At 44.1% G+C, this 21,555-nt stretch overlaps 1 long non-coding RNA gene across 1 annotated transcript; it reads right to left on the reverse strand.

Moving 5' to 3' along the window:
• Window positions 1-4,145: 4,145 nt before the first annotated feature.
• On the reverse strand, window positions 4,146-21,344 carry LOC142829659 (uncharacterized). Its single transcript, XR_012904324.2, has 3 exons — window positions 21,278-21,344; window positions 8,384-8,495; window positions 4,146-4,672 (listed from the first exon to the last, which is right to left on the reverse strand). It is a non-coding gene; the product is annotated as an uncharacterized LOC142829659 (long non-coding RNA).
• Window positions 21,345-21,555: the final 211 nt, after the last annotated feature.

Here is a 21,555-nt window from a genome sequence, read left to right on the forward strand (position 1 = left end):
CTGGCTCGGGGTTTTTGCCGGGAAAAGTGCCAGTGTAGACGCGATTTTTCGGAAAATAAGCCCTTTTCCGGAAGATCCCTTATTCCTACTTTCACGTCTACACTGGCACTTTTCTCCGGCAAAAACCCCGAGCCAGAAGAAAGCAGCAACCATGTAAATGCAAATGCCGTGGGGGATATTTAAATCCCCCGCGGATTTGCAATTCCGAAGTGTCTCATTAGCATCCCTTTTCCGGAAAGGGATGCCAATGTAGACACAGCCAAAGTGTACCAATGGATTTCTAATGTCCTTTAGGAAGCATCATGCTTGTTCAAGCTGCATGAGTTGCTTTGTGATGCTGAAAGGCTGAAATGACCTTAAACTGCATTTGCAAGGCTTTTTTGGCACAGTCATATTGCTGACAAGGCATCATTTACATTGATAGGCCTGATAAGAGACTGTGAACGCTTAAGAGTGCCATTCCTTTTACACCATTAATTCCTAATATGCTGAGTCAGCATTCTGAAGACAGCACTTGCGTCAGTAACACTGCATCCCCTAAGCCTTTAACTGTTTTTCTGTCATCAGAGTCTCTCTCTTTCTCTTCTTCAGGGCTCTTCATCAATTACCTCTGTTACTAGCCCACCTTGCCAGGCATCACAGAATGTTCACTACATTTTCCAACACACAAATTTATCATGAATCTCACAATATTTTATGTTTTGTCTTAAATCCTCGTATTTAAAAATCTCATGATTTTTATTTTATTTTGAGTGGAGGAGAATGAATTCTTGTGTTTTGAGCACTTAGGGTATGTCTACACTACATGGCTCCACCGATGGAGCCATGTAGATAAGCTTTGTAGACATAGGAAAATTATTTAAATAATCGCCGCTTCATTTACATCGAAATGGCTGCCGCGCTGTGCCGATCAGCTGTTTGTCGGCACAGCGCGGTAGCCTGGACGCTCCATGGTCGACATCAAAAGCCTTTGTCGACTGCCCCGGTAAACCTCATCCCACGAGGCATAATGGGGCGGTCGACAAAGGCTTTTGATGTCGACCGCAGAGCGTCCAGACTACCGCGCTGTGCCGACAAACAGCTGATCGGCACAGCGCAGCAGCCATTTCGATGTAAATGAAGCGGTGATTATTTAAATAACCGCTTCCTTTTCCTATGTCTATAAAGCTCATCTACATGGCTCCGTCGATGGAGCCATGTAGTGTAGACATACCCTTAGGGTTGGCAATATGGGGACCTGCTAGCAGCAATGCCTTTGAAACCTCAAGGGTGCGGCTAGCTGTGGTAGGTAGCAGGGAAAATTCACACTGCTGCTTTCTGCTGCATGTGTAGGAAGCAATATTCAGTGCATGCTTCCAGCATTACCCCCCAGACATTCTGTTTGGGTCTGCCTTGTACAGGAATAATATTTTTCTAATGAACTGGGGAAAATAAACCTAGTATAGGAGTCAAAACAAGCACAGATCTGTGCTGCCCCACTGACATCACTGTGAACCACTAAAGTTCATTATAATATTGACAGAGTGTTGGTCCTTTGAAGTGACCTATCCTAGCGTGTACCAAGGGGCAGCATTGGAAATGCAAAATTAATTTCTTAGACATAGCTTTGCTTCAGTAAGCATCTCTCTCACACACACATGCACCAAACAGAAGATTATAAACAAACCAAGATGCCACTCCCATATGGTGAGAAGGTAAAGAGTGAGAGATACTTGGGAGATGCTCAGCTACTGCAGTGAGGAGGGCAAGAGAAGTTCTTACATAGATATGCTTTGCTCCATAGAATCAGGCATGTTATGCAGTCATCAAATGGTTAAATTAGTAAGCAAGGGGAAGTTTAACACCATGTGGGGATTGCACAGGAAAATACAAGGGCTAAACTAAAAATGGAGAAGAAACTCGATATATAGTCTGGCAAAAATAAAGCAGTAACATTTCTAGATTATTTTTATAAAATGCCAGACAAACATGTAACAAATAGGAAGAATTCAGTGTTTTACCATAAGGAAAGAATATTCGTGGTTTAGCAATCTTACCTTTCAAAACAACAACACTGCATGGAACTGTATTTTGAAATGTGGATACAATAATTGATTGAAAAAGTTAAAGCTGCTTTCGATCAGGAAAGAATCTTTCATAGAATTGAAATGTTTTGTGGAAATATACTAATTTTGAGAAAATTTTTGACAGAAAAGTTTCAAAAAGATTCTAAATCAATGCAGGATATTTCATTTAAACTTTCTCATATCATGTTGTTCTGAGTTATTCATTTCCACTTTCTTGTTCCACTTCATTTTGTTTTCACTTTTGTATCACAGTATAATATCAATTTCATCATGTTTATATATTCAATATTTTATATTAGAGTGTAACATTTCTACATTATAAAATATTTTGTCTTGATAAGACCTTTTTGATGTTTCCAAATCAAAATATTTTGGAATATTTTGTTCATTCACATATTTCAGGATTGACTTTTCATGCCAATTATGGACAAAAACAAATCCAAAAATTGCCATTCTCTGATAATCTCTAGTGGATACTTTTTATTATATAGGTGGAAAAACTCACCAATCTGCACATTCATGCTCACTTTTTATTTACTGATTGAATATAAATAGCAATTATGATCTTATCAGTAAATGCTCTTTAGTTTTATATTAATAGTTCCTCTTCCTTGTTGCCTGAAATGAAAATCCCAATGATAAATTAGTTACAATGTGATTCTTTGTAGAAGTCTCTCATTCTTTCAAGACTGCTGTGCCCCTTTCAGGAATCTAATTTTTTTCTGTACCTCCAGGTTGCATCTTAAGTAAAAACCACTTGCTTACAAAATCAGACATAAGAATACAAAAGTGTCACGGCACACTATTTCTGAAACTATGATTGCTTTCTCATTTACCATATTATAAAAACAATAGGAATATAAATAATGGACTTACATTTCAGTGTATAAACCTAAAAATCAACAAATAGTCCTGCAGCACCTTAAAGACTTCTTCCGCTGTGTCTTTGTATTTCTTCTTCTATTGTCTCTCCTCTCAACTCTGATTCTGTAGCATCAGTATATTTCCTTAAGAAAGTGATTTCTTCCAGCATTTCACTACTTGACGTTCTTTCTGCAAGATGTCTTATCTCCATTATTCAGACATTATTGTACTTCTTAAATATGATGAGAGAGGGCTTAGTGGACAAGCAACCTGAAAAAGATCTGTCATTTTATTAATCATAATGCTTGATTGTGCAAACATGACCATCAGTGAATAATTATTTTTGTCCCCTATAACTATTTATGTAATATAGCCTCTTAATTGAGAAGTGCTATGGTTGAGGTAGTACTTGTATTATAAATAACACTGTAGAGCTGTTCATAACCTGCCTTTCCTAATTCACTAGAGGGTGAAATTGAGCATGCACGGTCTGATCTAGGGAGCATTTGTTTCTTTAGTTTGGCTGAACCCAGATTGGCCAGTTTGTAAATCGGAAGACCCTTTCAAAGTACAGTTTTAGTGATTGGAGGGGGTATTCTCTTGGTTTTTATGCTCAACTAAGTCATAATAAATTGGTTTTTCTTGACAGCCTCATGATTCTGTAGATAGATATCAAACAAGAACTGTGTGCCTAAATTCAATGTAACTCCTTAAAAAGAATAGGGGTTAATTCCTCAGTGTAGACTGGTTTTAACCTTGGCAAATAAAAGTGTTTAAAGAGCTGAGTAATTTCGAGTTGGAAAGTAGCTACTGTGCTTGCTGGGAATTTACTGCTCTTCACTGACTGAGCGCTGTACCTCAAAACACTTCACTTGATAAAGCCCCAAAGCTCAAGGGGTATGTCTACACTACCCTCCTAATTCGAACTAGGAGGGTAATGTAGGCATACCGCACTTGCAAATGAAGCCCGGGATTTGAATTTCCCGGGCTTCATTTGCATGAAGCCGGCCGGCGCCATTTTTAAATGCCGGCAGTTTGAACCCCATGCCACGCGGCTACATGCGGCACGGAGTAGCTAGTTCGGATTAGGCTTCCTAATCCGAACTAGCTGTACTCCTCATTTCCCCTCCCTAACCCCCCTTCCTGATATACAATAAAAACAGCTGTGTTGCTACAAAAAACTCTTTATTTAACATAACTGGGGTTGGGGGAAGGGAGGGAATGAGGGCGGGAGAGGGGAGGGGGGAAATGTGGGAGGAGGGAGCTGGAAGAGGGAGGCAAGGGGAGGAAGAAGGAGGGAAAGCTCAGGGTTGGGGGTCTTGCCATCCCTCCCATCTCGCAGCATTGCGGGTGCGGGGGCCTCAGCATTCCTGGGGGGCACTGGGTATGGAGGGTGAGGCAGGAGGGATGGCGGGGGTTGAAGAAGTGGGAGGGGGAGCAGGGGTAGGAGGAGGAGTGATAGCTGGGGTGGTCAGAGGGGCAGGAGCAGCAGGAGGCAAGAATCGGTCCGTCAGGGCCTGCAGGTGCTCGTGGAGGGCATGGCCCTGCTCTCGCAGCTCCCACAAGCTCTCCCGCCGCAGCTGCAAGTCCTCTTGTACCCACTGCTCCTGGCTGTGGACCTGCCATCCCTGTAACCGCAGCTGCTGCCTCTGGAACTCCTCCTGGTTGCGGGTGCACCTGCTGGCCCGGGTGCGGGTGATGTTCCAGTGCGGTGGTGCATCCTGCACTCGCAGGTGCTGCAGCTGCAGTGGAACAAAAGACGTGGTCAGTTCTCCCTGGGGACACAGTGGGTGAAAACCAGCCTCCCTCTGCAAGGCGAGGACAGCAGGTCTCTGCACCATCTTGTCCTGCTATCCCCGGGAGTGTGAGCTGGCCCAGGACTGCACCCCAGCCCCTGCGCTGCCTCTAGTGTGAAGTGTGGGGGGAGGGGGAGAGGAGATGTGCCCTGCCTCTGTGTAGAGGGGGCGTCTGGAGGGAGGGCAGTGTGCAGTGTCTCTCCCTGGGGTCAGGAGCCTGTCATGTGCCTTCACGTGTAGGCGCGTGTGGGGAACAGGCCAGGGCCCCAGTTGGGGCCACATGTCCTGGATGGCACAGCAGATGCACAGGTTGCCACCTGCTCCGTGGTTGTCAAGGCTGACGTGCATGGTCCTTGGGCTCCCTCCCGTCTCCCTGCCCCACATAAGGGGACCATGATGTCACTCACATGTGGAGGCCTCTCCGGCCTCGGATGAGACTGCTGACGGGCACAGACCATCTGACCCCCCCAGGATGCAGTCCAGGGCCTCGTTCTGTGGGCAGGTGTCCGGATCAGCCCCTAGTTGGGAGGCCCTGGCATAGGCCTGCAGAAGTTCTTTAATTTTGCTGCACACCTGCTCCTGGGTGCGCATGTGGCCTCTGGTGGCCAGGCTGGCAGCCATGAGGCTGTAGAAGGCGGCATTCCTGCGCCTAGTACGGTGATCATGGGAAATGGAGTCCTCTCCCCAAACCTCAATGAGGTCCACGGTCTCCGCACTAGACCAGGAAGGCGCCCGCCTTTTGCGGCCCCTTGCAGGCTGCTGGGAGCTGCCAGCCTGGTCCTGGGGAGCGGTGGAGGGCTGGGTGGGAGCGGGTTGCTGGCTCATGCTGTGCCAGGTGCACGGTCTGCTGGCTGGGTGCTGGCAGACTTGCAACTGTCACAGGCACTGTGGCCAGAATCTGCCCCTTTAAGGGCTCCAGGGCTGGGGGGAAGCAGACAAGTTTTCCTGGTTGGCCACCAGGGCTCCCTGGGAAGGGCTGGAGGCCCCCTAATTTGAAATAAGTGTCTACACAGCACTTATTTTGAATTAGCTATTTTGAATTTGGCATTATTCCTCATAGAATGAGGTTTAGCAAATTTGAAATAAGGGCTCCACTATTTCGAATTTATTTTGAAATAGCGGTTTGGCTGTGTAGATGCTATTAAAGTTAATTCGAAATAACTGCTGTTATTTCAAATTAACTTTGTAGTGTAGACATACCCTTAGATCTCATGTTCTGGCAATGCATTGGAGGCACCTGTGACCAAGGAAGCTTCAGGCCCTACAACTTTTTCCCTATTTTGCTAACAATGTTATCTCACCAATTTGATTGCTCCTGAAATTTGAATTTGAATAGAAAATGTAAATAATTTGTTCTTCACAGTAAGTGGATAGTCCATTTAGTGAGAAATACTTATCTCTAGTTAGGATCTGATTCAGGTCCCATAGAAATCAATGGGAGTTTTTCAACTGAATTTGGCGGGCATTGGACCGGACTCTTAATCCATAGCTAACTGAACAGAGGAGTGTTGTTAATATGTATAAGGATATCTGCTGATGGCTATTCAAGTGATCTGTATAGAAAAATGATGCCTGCCTCTCAGGAGCCACACATGTAACACTGAACATGTAGCTCAATTAATAGTGAATGTGACAAGTCCAATGACTTTTACGACAGGGTGACACACCTAGTATCAATGTATAAAAAGCAAGCTTACTGAAATTTGAACCTAGATCTGATACTAGTGTAGATATCTGGTAGGAGGACTCAAAGGTAACTAATAATAATAATAATAATAATAATAATTAATAGGTGCTAGGAAAGGGTTATAAATCCCAGAGACAAAATGTAATTTAAAGGGCCAGAAACAAAACTATAGACCCAAATTTTGGATTTTTATAGATTTCAAACCAAAATCCCAGATCCAAGTTTGGGAGAATTTGTAAGTTTAGGCTTTGGATTTGAATCCAAACATTTCCATTTTTCTGAGTTGGTGTTCACATTTAATTCATATAGACATAAATTTGTGCTACAAACTCCAGCCAAACCAAGATCCAGGGTTGGGTTCAAGTTCATCTCTACAAAAATATGGGAAACTTAGATGTCTCTGTGGCCTGCATTGTGCAGGGGGTCGGACTAGATCAGTGGTCTCCAACCTTTTTACACCCAAGATCACTTTTTAAGTCTCAGAACAGGAGAAGATCTACTGCCCCGCCCCTTCCTTGAAGCCCTGTCCCTTCCTTGAAGCCACGCCCTCTCTATTCTCCTGTCCATCACTTGCTATCCCCAGCCCTTAAACTGTTTTACAGAGTGTATATTTTTAAATTATGTAATATATAAAATTAAAATCACATATTTATAGTTATGAAATAAATGGTCTGTTTTTAATTCATGCTATTTAAATGTCAAATGAAGCATTTACAATTATACATTTTATTCTCTGCTATTTTGTAAATCTAAAATCAAGTATTGATAATTGTATATTTTTTCTTCCAATAACAAAGTCTCCGTGTGACACCTGTAACTGAACACTATCTGCCAGTGTCTTGAAGTCTGGGTTGTAGTCTGAGATTGCTAGTCGTATACAGTCCATCAGATGGGTATCTGTGATCCTGCGCTCAGCCTGGGAAGCTTGCTCCAGCACAGCTGGAGCTAGATGCAGCCTCCCTGGGCTGAGCGCAGGGCAGCCGGGCTGGAGGGAAGAGAAGTGGCTGCCCGGCCAGCTGGCCATGGCGCTCAGCCAGGGTGCACCAAGCTCCACATGGGCAGGTGCAGAGGAGAAGCCACCGATCAGCTGGAGCACGGGACAGCCTGTTTTAGCTGAAAGCCACAGTCAGCTGGCTGGGGTGTTTCAGCCCTCCCGGCCTCCCAGCTCTCACCATTCCTCACAGCTACTCACCTGTGTTGTTGCTCGGTGAGTAGCTGCTCCTCAAATAAGGAAATCTAATGTAAATGTACTGCACAGGCATGCAGTTCAGAGAGGGCTCAAGAGCTACTCTTAGAGCCCCTGAGATCTACCGGTAGATCACGATCTACTGGTTGGTGACCACGGGACTAGATGATCATAATGGTCCCTTCTGACCTTAAAGTCTATGAGACTATGTGGAGTTGACTTATACTATCTAGATCCAAAAGTTTCTTAAATGCCTGGGAAATTCAATAATCAAGTTTTGGTTCAGCTAAGTGTACAGAGGTCAAGGTTGGATCCAAACTTTTGCAAAGTCTGGAATGTAGTTTTGGTTTACAGCCATCTCTAGAGCAGATGGTTAAGGCTACAGAACCAACCCATAATAAAGTAGCTAGCAAGAAATTGCTGGATTAGTGAATATGAAATAATCAAATTATAATGAGAGAGACACGCCAGGAAAATCAATTGTGTAGATACCACTCACCCACTCAAAACAACAAACTCCTCACTCCTACCCTTAGAGACTATTGCCATAAATGGAGCCTTACTATTTTAGCTTTGTTATTCTCACTAAAGCAGGAAACATAACAAATCCTTGCTTGCTAAATACCCAGTAAAGACAAAAAGTAAACCAACTGGCAATGGTAAATGACACCCTTGTTGTGCAGGCTCCACTTCACTGGAATGTAAAACTGGTAAGGGAGAAACTTGAGAACCCACCCCACTTAGAGAAGCCAGACTTCTAAACCTCCTCACATACAATACTTACATACTCAGTAAGATCCATGCTGCTTGTGGACCAGGGTGCCAGAGTATTTTTCCTCAACTCTCATGAGTGCTCATCCTCATTTACAATGATTCTTCTTTGTTCTGAGCTGGCACTGGACAAAAAGAGCCATTTTTTTCAAAACAGAGATGTGTACACACAAAATATATAGCCTGCACTCAGACTTACTGCACTTATATACAAAAATCAAGCCATAGCAAATGCAAATTATCATTTATGAACACCCCTCACCATTTGTATTCACCCACCCTGCATGTGCAAGTGTAAAATTGCATGCACAGTCACAAGTATAATTTCACACACATTATGTTTGCACACAACCCTAGGCGTGAATTAAAAACAATATATTTAAGAAAACAACAATTCTGAAAGATGAGAAAAACATAAACAAGAGGTAGATAACCAATCAGGAAACATAGCTAAGCCTGGATATGGTTTGTAATTGAAGTGAATACAGTAAATAAACTCCAATCAGAGCAATCTTCTGATAAGTCACAGACATCTGTCTGAAGAATGTTGCAGGAAAGGGATTCACTTAGGGTATGTCTACACTACCCCACTAGTTCGAACTAGCGGGGTAATGTAGGCATACCGCACTTGCAAATGAAGCCCGGGATTTGAATTTCCCGGGCTTCATTTGCATAAGCGGGGAGCCGCCATTTTAAAATCCCGGCTGGTTCGAACCCCGTGCCGCACGGCTACACGCGGCACGAACTAGGTAGTTTGGACTAGGCTTCCTAGTTCGAACTACCGTTACTCCTCGTGGAATGAGGAGTAACGGTAGTTCGAACTAGGAAGCCTAGTCCGAACTACCTAGCTCGTGCCGCGTGTAGCCGCGCGGCACGGGATTCGAAGCAGCCGGGATTTAAAAATGGCGGCGCCCGGCTTATGCAAATGAAGCCCGGGAAATTCAAATCCCGGGCTTCATTTGCAAGTGCGGTATGCCTACATTACCCCGCTAGTTCGAACTAGCGGGGTAGTGTAGACATACCCTTAGATATTTGAATTTTAGACAGATTCTAGGCAAGGATTTTTAAATCCACCCGAGGAATCTGGAAACGGAGTTCACCAAAAAGGGTCAGAAAGAATGTTAAAGAGGGAATCAGGGCAGGTGGTTCCTTCTCTATTCACTATGCCTGACACACATGTTCTACCAACACCTAGTTAAACATTCACCATTTTTTTCAGTACTGCATAGCTTGGATTTGCATTAATCTGCCCCTACAGTCAATCTATCTATGGTATTTACAGGCCCACCGACAGCAATTCTGGACCCCAGGGAAGAAATAAACAAGACCCCTGGCCCACCCTTGAACGAGCCACTAGTCCCCGCCCCCTTGAACCTAGAAAAACCCTAAGCACCTGCTCCCCCACCAGAGGAGCCCTGAAGCAGCCAAGTCATGACCCACCCCTGCTTGGATGAGCCCCAGGGCATCTGTGCTGTGCCTCCTCTCTCTTACCCAGACCTACCTGCCTGCTCTGGGGAAGCTGCAGAAGCTTCTTCTGATTGAAAGATACTTTTGATATGCCTCATGCAGGTTCCGGAGCCAAGTAACCCTGCCCCACATTCTGCATGGGGCATATACAAAGTATCTTTGAATCAAGAGACACATTTTGGCAGACCTATTGCAGAAGTGGCCAGGGCCCTTTTAAATTGCTAGGACCCTGGGCAATTATCCCCTTTGCTGCTCCCCCTCTGCCCATCAGCGGGCTTGGGTACTTATATGGCCACTGTTTTATTCCCTTAGAATCTTAATGAGATTATGAAGTTCTATTGTCCCCATTTTACAGGTGAGGCAAATACAGACTAGGGTTGGAATGCCCAAAAGGCATGAAGTACCTATCTTCCCTTAGAAGCCAAACTCCTTTTGAGCATTCCACCCAGAGTGATTTTCCCAAGATCATACAGGAAATCTATGGTAGAGCCAGGAAATGAGCTCAGGTCTCCTGAGCACTACAAAAGAACCTTAACTACTGGATCATTCTTCCTCTGAATAGGCTAACTCCATGTCCCCCCTAGGGTGACTGATAACATCTGTTCCACCATGGCTGCGATGAACTCCCATAATGAATTCTGGAAAGCTTCTTTTGAGAGGAGCCATTAACCAGATTCTTTGGCAGACCCAAAAAGAAATAAATACTAAGTTGAAAGCTCCTGTCTCCTTTGTTCTTTGGGTTGTGAAGCATGTAAGTTCTGACCCTGTCATGTGCTATATGACCTCAATTCTTGTTTAGAGTCTATGTGAATTGAGAACGCTGGGCATCTCACAAGACTGGGCTTATAACTCTGAAGATAGGCAATTTTAAAATATAATTATTCCTGGTTGCCTTTAAAGGTCTAATTGTAGTCTATCTGTGCAGCCATAAAAAAGGTAAGAAATGATTATCAAAACTAGAGCTCCACACCTACTGCATAAGCAAACAATTCAACAAGACCAAAGTACTGGCATTGCTGTAAAACTTGAAGGGTGTGGAGATCATGTTGTATGTAGTCACCGTTTCTGCTTCATGGGGCTACTTATAGAAAGGGGAAAGATTTTCTGAGAAGTAAGCAACTTTGTTTAAGTATACACACTTCAAACAAATCATAAAATGGTGTGGCGAGTGCAGACATGACTTCATTTGTAAGCTTTGCTTCTAGAACTACTCGGTAGAAATATTTACAATTATGTTTCATTTAAACTACCATAGTTCATTTTGCCAGTTTAGGTCAAATTTTGCCCTTATAGGGGATGGCACTTCACATATTAAATAACTTAGTCCCTAGACCCTGGTGTACACTACGGCGTTATTTCAAAATAGCCCTCCTTCGGTGAAATTTATAAATGGAGCATCTACACTGCCAAGCCCGTTATTTCAAAATAGCAGGCTGCTTATTTCAAAATCTCTACTCCTTCTTTCCTCAGGGAATAATGTAATTTTGAAATAATTATTTTGAAACAGCATTAGTGTGGACACCTCAGTGCCGCTATTTCAAAATAACTACTTACTCCCTGGGGCTCTAAGTCGAGGTAATGTGTCCACAGTGACGGAGCCTGCCTCGGACTAATTTTGAAGCTTCCCTGTCATGGAGACACAGTATTTCGATTTTGTAAAATTGGGAGTTAAATCAAATTTAGTTATTTTGAAATAATTTCCACGTGTAGACATGCCCTTAGAGTTTGGCCATGGGGTTCTACATAGGCACAGAGGTCCAGCTGCATGAATGGATTTTGTTTACTGCTTACCTGAGTGAGTGGAATGGAATGGTGCTGTCCAGATGTGTGGCACCAAAGCCATTCTGTCTGGTTCAGAGCAGCAGGGATTCGCTGTGCTGATACACCAAAAAGAAGGGCTCCCCTGACTAGCTCAGTCTACAAACTGACTATAGCATAATTCTGAGCCAGTGGGGCCTAGCCATGCTCTCTAGCTTGAAGACTGTGCTGTTTTAGATTAGCATACAAGCCAGGTCCCCTCATCCCCCTTTTCCTCCCTTTCCCTCCATCCATTTCTTCTACTTCAGCTACCTCTTTGAGACCCCGCTTGAAGTCCTACCAGACCCTCAGCAGCTCATAAAGGACAGGTTGAAGGTCTGCAGATACACTTGGGCTGCGTCTAGACTGGCATGATTTTCCGCAAATACTTTTAACGGAAATACATTTGCGCAAGAGGGCTTATTCCTGAGCGGGAGCATCATAGTATTTGCGCAAGAACACTGACAATCTTACATTAGATCGTCAGTGTTCTTGCGCAAATTCAAGTGGCCAGTGTAGACAGCTGGCAAGTTTTTCCGCAAAAGCAAATGCTTGCCAGTCTAGACGCAGCCTTGCTGTTTACTTAGCTATTACATTTAAAAAGAAAGTAACTCAGTTTTCTGGTATCTGTTCGCTTTGTACCACTCAGGCTATGTCTACACTACAGACACACATCTGCTCTTCCAAAATTTTTTTTGGAAGAGCAGAGGTGCTTTTTTGGCATCCCTGTAAACCTTGTTTTATGAGGAAGAAGGGATGTTCCAAAAAAGGGGGTTTTCCTGACATTTTGCTCAGTGTAGACAGGCCAAATGTCAGAAAAGACTCTTCCGAAAAAAGAAGCGGGAAAAGCTACACAAATTGTGGTTCACAATGTGCGTAGCTTTTTCCAGAAGAACAGTATGGTGTAGGCATAGTCTCAAACAACATAAAGTGGATGGTTTCCAGCTGGAAATAGCCAGCAGAAAATTCCCCTGGTACCACAGAGCGCCCCACTGATGGAAAGTCTAGCACAGACCCTGTTCCGCTGAACACACCTAGAACTCTTCAGTTCACTTTATAAGATTCCAGTCCGGATCCCTACTTTACTTAACACACAGCACTTAGTTGTATAGAGTAAAACCCAGAATAAATGTATTATCAAAGAAGAGAGGATCAAATGATAAAAAGTGAGAATATTGGAAACAAATTGTAATATATAAAAAATATGGTTTCTAGAGTCTAAACTTAACCAATCAGGCATTCCCTCTCTCTCTCTCAGAAGATAGCTTGCCCCAAGATCTTTTCCCAACATTTTCAACCAGTTTGGCTGAGATTCACTTCTCATTAAACCAAGCCCCCTGATGTCTCATCCTCTCAGACTGAAGGAATGAGGGTATATCCCATAGATATGCTCCTCAAAATTCATTGCTGTTACTTGTAGACAGGGCTGGCAAACCTTACTGATTCACTTCTTCCTGTAAATGTCCTCTCTCTCAGAAGATTTCACAATCTTTCATTAGCATTAATCTCAGACAGTACATGGAGACCCATACAATACTTAATTTACATATAAACAGACAGCTAGGTAGATAAACATTTCTTCCCTGAAAGAGAACCTGCATTTCACCTTTCTGATGTCCAGTCCCTAGTCCAGTGTTGCTCAGATGTGGCCACCAAAGTTTTTTCTTGTGGCCCCAGCCTTTTAGGCTGTGATTGGAAGGGGGAGGGCAATGTAGACCCCCTAACTTTTGCTCTTAGATATATCACCATGCTATTGGTTGGTGGGGTCACCAGCAGTGGTTGGGCCCTGCCTCCCTTGGAGTCACCTGGGGAACAACACTGTAAGGGAAGCAGCTGTTGAGTTCCCCACCCTTCCTGGGGTGGTGCAGCTCATGGTTTGGGCTTCAGCCCAGGGCTGGTGAGGTGACAGGCTCTGGCCATGGGGCTTTGGGATCCAGGCCTGAGCTCTGGTTGCACAGCAGCAGGCTTTGGGCTCCAGCCCCTGCACTCCCGTGTCCCCCCTTTCCTTCCCCCCCCCCCCCGGACCCTCTATCCAGGGCTTCATTTGTCCCTTGCAGGGTCTGAGTAAGTCTGCTGTGAAAAGTGACACTTGTATGTTTGTTATTATCACTTTTCACACTTCCTAGCTGCCAATAAATAAGGTATTATGATTCTAATAAATTATGTCCTAAAGATAATTAAGTACTTTAGGGAAAAGTGGGAGAGAAGCCACCAAAAATTTTGTCCTGAGAACACTTGTCTTAGACACAGATCTTCAGAGCACAGGTTATGTACATATTTGTTATATTACATCCATACATATGTTCTGCATTGATTATGATGAACACTGCAACACAGACTTTCAAAGAACCTCCCAGAGAGTCCAGGCCACTTTGGGGAGTCCTGGACCCTTCACCTGTCCTGGATGGGGGGCAAGGGTGCCAGAGAGAAGCCCCTAGCCCATGTCCCTGACCTCTGGTATGCACTGCCCAGTGCATGTGGAGAATCCAGGGCTCCCCAAAGTACCATGGGCTCCCTGGACAGTTTTTATCATGGCCCAGTTCTGGCTTCTATAAGGAGGGGGGAAGAGGAGCACCTTAGAGGAAGGAAAGGAGCAGACACGGGGCCACAGAAGGAGTACAGGCCTCATGACAACATAGGGCTAAGGCCCAGCTCTGCCTCCTTGCCAGGAAGAGGCAATGCTGCTAGCAGCAGGGGCTGTACTTTGCTGCTGGAAGTAGGGAGCCCATTCTCATCAGCTCTCCCTCCAGGGATTGAAATTCCCACAGGCACCACTCCGCACCTTCCCAAGACTTGCAGTGTGTGTGGGTGTGGGTGTGGGGGGTAATGCAGTCCCCTGCCTCCACAAACTATGCCCATGTTTAATATTGAGAAGACAGGTCCAGACTGCCCAGTTCCTGCCCCCTGCCTATACTCATATGTAGCACTGTACCTTCTGCCAGTTGGCATCCAGGGGTTCTTGGGTCGCAAGGTCCTTTATAGACATGCAGAAGAAAATCATAACTGTTTTTCATTTTATTTACAAGATCTCTTGAAATAGATTTGTATTTATAGACTTGCCCCATGATATTCTGCACACAGTGTGCTGGGATTGCCAAAGGCATTTCAGGCAAGCAATTTGCCTTAACTCTCAGTGGGTAATGAGTGTAAAGTAGGTAAATATCCTCATCTCTTTGATGGGAATACTAAAACACAGGTTAAGGGCTAGATCTGAAGTTTATTGTATTCAATAGGAAGACCCATGCTGACGTCAATGGCCAATAAGCTAGTAATTTCCTTAAGAATTCTGTTCTTAGGTTACCTGTGGCAGATCTAGAGAAAATGCTCTATATGGCCTGTGTTTACTCATAAGACCGTCCTTCCTCTTCTAAAATCAAATACCATTTGAACTTGAAAGTTTTCCAAGGCTGGTGAGTTAATATTTTGTGCAGTTGCTTTCTATCGTGCCTTCCAACAAGCTATTCCAAACAGGGGTCTATCCTCGAAAAGTTTGCTTCCTGCTACTGGTCAAATCACTGGGAATAACTGGGAATAAGCATGACAGCTGTAAGTGTTCCTTTTGCAATCATCATTTATAATCAAATAGTATCAAAAATGTTCAGACTGAGGAAACAAGGCAGAGTAGAATCCATGGAATGACAGTTATTTTCTCCTCAAAGATATACAATTTCCAAAGGCCACTCCACAGATGCTTATAAGAAGCAAAGGAAAAATTGTTGGATAAAAAAGCGTAATTCCTCAAGAACTGTCAGTAGTGAAAAAACAGAGAATGAATGATATATATACAGATACCTGTACAGGTAGTCCCCGGGTTACGTACAAGATAGGGACTGTAGGTTTGTTCTTAAGTTGAATCTGTATGTAAGTCGGAACTGGCGTCCAGATTCAGCCGCTGCTGAAACTGATCAGTTTCAACAGCGGTTGAATCTGGACGCCAGTTCTGACTTACATACAGATTCAACTTAAGAACCCCAGGCATCCCCAAGTCAGCTGCTGCTGAAACTGATCAGTGGCTGATTCCAGGAAGCCTGGGGCGGGGCTTCCTGTAGTCAGCCGCTGGTCAGTTTCAGCAGCGGCTGACTTGGGGACGCCTGGGGCAGAGCAGCTGGGGTGCTGCTGGGTTGGTCCAGTAGTGCCACCACTCCTCGGCGCTACTGGATCAACCCAGCAGCACCCAAGCTGCTCTGCCCCAGGCGTCCTGATTCATCCGCTGCTGAATCTGACCAGCAGTGGCTGAATCAGGACGCCTGGGGCAGAGCAGCTGGGGTGCTGCCCGGTTGGTCCAGTAGCGCCCAGAGCGGCGCTACGGGACCAACTGGCAGCACCCCAGCTGCTGTACCACAGGTGTCCGGAGCAAAGCCACGGAACACGGGGGCAGCGGGACAGCCCAGACGCGTCTGGGCTGTCCGCTGCCCGCGTGCTCCGCGGCTTTGCTCTGCTTTGCCCCCCGTCCCCCTGGTCTGCAGACCGGGGGGGGGGGGCAAAGCAGAGCAAAGCAGAGCAAAGCAGAGCCAAACCGCGGAGCGCGCTGCCAGCTGCCAGCCCAGCCCAGCCCAGCTGCAGACCAGGGGGACGGGGGGGGCAAAGCAGAGCCAAGCCGCGGCGCGCCCAGCCAGCTGACAGCCCAGACGCGTCTGGGCTGTCAGCTGGCAGTGCGCTTCGTGGCTTGGCTCTGCTTTGCTCTGCTTTGCCTCCCCCCATCCTCCCATCCCTCTGGTCTGCAGACCAGGGGGACGGGGGGGGCAAAGCAGAGCCAAGCCGCGGAGCGCCCGGCCAGCTGACAGCCCAGACGCGTCTGGGCTGTCAGCTGATCGCGCGCTCCACGGCTTGGCTCTGCTTTGCCCCCCCCCCCTGTCCCCCTGGTCTGCAGACCAGGGGGACGGGGGGGGGGGCAAAGCAGAGCAAAACAGAGCCAAGCCGCGGAGCGCATGGGCAGCGGACAGCCCTGTGTTCCGCGTGTTCCGCCGCTTTGCTTCCTCTCCCTGGTCTGCTGGAGACCAGGGAGAGGAACCGCCCCGTTTGTAACTGTGGATCCGACATAAGTCGGATCCGCGTAACTCGGGGACTGCCTGTACTATAATAATCTCGTATTATAGAAACTATCATTTTATGTCATAACAAATCTGCACATAGGTACTAACACATAACTGGACACACCCACACACTCTATCATATGAAAAAGATGCCATTAATGTAATCACAAAATTGAAGTACAAACATTCCAAACCCAGGAAATGCAGAATTAAGATTAACTGCTCTCTTATGTTTATGCCATAAAACATAAGACAAGATTTTGTATCTCTCAAGTGGATGCCATTTATCTCAATAGCATCAGGAAACCACCATTGCCCTACACTCCCTCAAGTCCTTTGCCAAAGGCAAAGCATGATATGCCAGATAATTTGGACACATAATTTTAAAACAACTCAACTAAGTTTCTTCAAAATATCTTAATGCTTGTATTTGTAAAATATCTATTAATCAGGCCAAGTGTGTTGGGGCTGAGTTATCCATGTGCAAAAGTGAATGGATACGTCTAGACTACAGAGCTTTTCTGGGATAACTTTGGTATCCGGAAAAGCTCAGCCGCATCTAAGGAAAAAAAATTCGGAAATGCAAATGCATTTTTTTCGGCATCCCTGTAAACCTCATTTTATTAGGAAGAAGGGAAGTTCGAAAACAGGGTTTTTTTTCTGACATTTGGCCCCATGTATATGGGCTAAATGTCAGAAAAGTCTCTTTCGAAAGTAAAGTGGAAAAAGATACACAACTTGTGGTTTGCAATTTGCGCATCTTTTTCTGGCTTTTCTTTGTAGTGTAGACACAGCCAATGAGTGGTACATACAGGGAAAAGAATTTTAATTCATTCATAACTCAAATCTAACTGGACCAATTTTCTTCATGCTTTCAAAACAAACAAAAAAAATTGGGAGTGGTTAGGATTCTAAACTAAAATTCCTCTTTAATTTGCACTGTAAAACTACTGCACATATTTAATCTCAATATAATGACTATATTCTAAGAAACTCTGAATGCATCCAAACCTCTTTCTATAGGTACGTGTGTATTTTACAATAATAATTCAGAACAGTTGTATTGTGCACTAAAGCGTTGCAAAATTTGTTACAAACACACTCATGCTCTATGTCTCACATGCTTCCTGTGCGGCATAGAAGTCTAATATTATTCCTACTTTGCAGAACAGGAAATTGAGATTAAATGAGAAGACTATTCCAATTCTCTTTTTGCAAGTGGTGCCTCTTTAAAAGTGCAAGGGGCACACAGGTCTTACATACTGTTGCTACCTCTGACTGAAGCTATTCAGATTTTTTTCCCAATATATGTAGTCTCTTAAAATATCCTATTAAAATCTCACAGATTGCTGATAATAGTCCCCAGGAAATCAATGCTGATTCCCAGAGACTCCAGGCCAATCCTGAAGGGTTGGCAACCTTAGTCTTACATGGCCTTGTATTGCAAAACTCACATATGCACTTGAAGCCAAGTGGGAATTCATCTGCATGAGGGATTGACTTGCTGAGGAGTGCATGTCTCATGCTTCTCTTTGAACATTTTAAAACTTTAAATAGCAGTCTCTGCTGCACCCAATGAACTTTAAGTGTAACTGAGGAGAGAGTACACAAAAGGACAGTATGTGTCTCTCCACTGCTGATGGCTGTGTCAAAGCAGCTGATACCTTGGCTCTGTGTAACTAAGGGATTCCTATGTTGTGGGGGAATCCTCAGCTGTCTGAATTCATAGGGTTTACAACTCCTTTACACCACCAAAACAGCACAAAGGGACTGAAGTGCAGTGAAGAACCTGGCCCTTTATTTTCATTTTTAAAGTAAGCATTTAAAGTTTAAAATTAAAGCTTTGAAATCCATAACTGCACTTGTGGAGGTGTCTGTATTGATAGCAGAACTCTGTGAGTGAATCCTATAGTGTCATTCCAATCTTTAAACCCTTTAGAGGTAATTCTTACTTATTTATACAATCATCATTTATAATCAAATAGTACCAAAAATGTTCATACAAGTTGAACCTTATTTATGCAAGTTGAATCTTTCTAGCCTGGCACTCTCTGATCTGGCAACATCCGCGATCCATCATGATTTTAGTTAGCCGGATGTCCAGTTATCATGGCTGTGGCCAAGTTTCCTTGGTCCCATATAATTTATTTACAGCCACCAGTCCTGGCTCTCAGTATTCTGTGCTCTAAATTACCACTAAATGTCTTGTAAGAGTCCAGTAGGCAGTAGAATTTGTAGACAATATTGACCTCCTGTGGTTCAGCAAATTCTCTGGTTCGGCACCAGTCAGGTCCCAAGAGTGCTGGACTAGAGAGGTTCAATCTACACTATAGACAGATAACAGCATAGGTATATTGCTCAGGCTGTGAATAATCCATTGATAGAGGAGCGTCTTCACCGAGGCTGGATGTGTCTAGACTACAGGGTTTTGTTGACAAAAGTGGACTTCTGATGGCTGTGCTCAAAGTTTTGTGATTTCTGCTGCCCTGCAGGAATGTGCCTCTCCCCTTTCAAAGCTCTGGGAAGTATCTGACTGCTGAGTGAGCTGCTCCATTTGGGGAACAAACAAATAGCAAATTGGAATGCTCCTATTCTACCCTGCTAGGAACACAGTGACAGGCAGACTGCTGCTGCAGGGGGAACACTGGAGAGACAGCTGTGCTGTTTTGACATTCCTTAGCAAGGAGAGCTCACAGAGCTACCAGAGAATATCAAGAAGTGCAGGGATCAGCTCTGCCTTCCCATAATACTGCACTGTGGGATGCTTACCCACTTTGCTTTGCTCTGTCTGTCAACAGGGAGCTAGCAATGTGGCCATGAAATGTCAACAATGGGAGGCAGAAAAACTGGTTTGACTGGTTTTCACTTTTGGTGACTTTTGTATGTTTACAGCACTTTTGTCACAAAACCCTCCCGTTGTAGACATAGCCTGAGGCATGACACCAGACTATATGCACTATTCCCAACTATCACAATTTTATCCAAAGTCTTGCAATATTGGATGTTCTCAAATCCCCACATCCTGGCATCAAGTATGTAAGTGAGATTTTCAGGTTTTATTTTTTAAAAGTCTTCATGGCTGCAGGGGAAACATGAAGACATGGCAAGAGCATACTCAAAGGTTCAAAGCCAGAAAGTAAACAAAAGGATCCCAATATATAATAATCTGAAATCTTAATTTAAAGCCACTGTCATGATTTTTAGTGAAGACTCATAATATTTGAAAGCTTAGAGTTAGCAGTATTGTACAGCCAGTCCCCGAGTTATGAACGCATCGACTTACATACGTACATATTTATAACCAACCTCCTATACAGCTGGTCCAGAGTTACGAACGAAATCTGCACTTATGAACAGCACAGCCGTACATAAGTGAATGTAATCCAACTTACAAACAGATCGATTTACAACCTAGTGTTTGGTACGTAACTCATTTGTAAGTCGGGGACCGGCTGTACATAGTCCACTGACATTTTCTACAATCCCAGATATCTTCTGCTTTATGGAGACAAATCCAGGCTTTGAGGAAGCAGACAATCCACCAAAGAGATCAGCCAGGGCAGGAAGGCAGAGGAATGTCTGTATCACCAAAGTGGATGGCTACTGGTTCTGTGTTATTTTGGAGTCTTTGAGCACCCATCTGTTTTGCCTTTAGCTCACTGTGCTCATAGCCTTTCCATCAGACGGGGAAGATATGCTCTGTGATACAGGGGGTGCATGGTTCCCTGAAATCATGCTCCTCTGCAGAACCATGCCAGAGTCAGAAAGGTAGAGGTAGGATTTAGTTTATGTGAACAATCTTGTAATAAAAAATGGAAAAGCCTCAACAGCTTATACAGCTGATAGATGTGTTTTGTGTGAAGGAATAAATGTAACCCATTGATATTTTGCCATTATGCAGCAAAAAGAAAAGAACCCCAAATCTGGTATTCTAAGTCCTAACCACAAACAGTATGCACTGCCCTTCACGTCCCAGGCTGCATGCTTCGGAAGAGAGGAGCTCTTTTTCAAAGAACAAAAGAAAAATTGCGGAAACTGGAAATCTATACTATTTACTGCACGCAAATCTCTTTCATATGGTAACGAATGGCCTAGACTGCAAGCTGTGAACCTAAAGACACCTTAGTGGTCCAGGAAGTTCAGAGTTATTTGAGTTAAATATTGTGCAATGCAGGTGCAGGCTGCAGATGGGAGGTTTGGGTGTGAGACCATGCCAAGTGCATAACAAAACTCAATTGAAGGAAGCCAATTTTAAGACCACAGTCTGAATTAGTTGAATATAAATGACAAGAATTCCACAGCTACTCTGTGAGAGTCATTTTCAAGGTTCTTCAGTGTGAGTTTGCCTAAAGAGTCACTAGTACTGTACAGTATAAAAACACATTATCCTTCTTTATCATTAAAAACATTTACATAAAAATTATAATTTAAAATTTATTTTAGAATTAAGAACTGTAGTTTTTACATCAACCACAGAGCATAGTGCTGTTATTATAAGCCTCTTCACTGTGTTTCTTCCACCTTCTATTCCTATATACTTTCATCCCCATCCCAGGACTTGCCTAACATTCTTAAAGTCAAAAGAAATCTTATCTTGGTATGTGTCTTACCTTTAGATTTTTTTCGACCCTGATATGTATGTTCATACACAGAAACAAAATCTGTAGCTTGTCTAACCTATAAAATTGAGAGAATTTAAAGACACAAATCAGATTACAGAAGAAGAAAAAACTCCAAGAACAAATATTGCTACAAAAGGAGAAACGAGCTCCAAAGTCTGGATACAAATTTCACCAGAGTTCAAAAACAGGGACTACACATCCTGGTTTTGGTTTTTGCCAATCTGTACTAAGTAGTGGTATTGATAGTTCATGTTTTTGAGGAGGAA

The sequence above is a fragment of the Pelodiscus sinensis genome, chromosome 4 (assembly GCF_052426305.1).
Source record: "Pelodiscus sinensis isolate ZL-2025 chromosome 4, ASM5242630v1, whole genome shotgun sequence".
Taxonomy (NCBI): Eukaryota; Metazoa; Chordata; order Testudines; family Trionychidae; genus Pelodiscus; species Pelodiscus sinensis.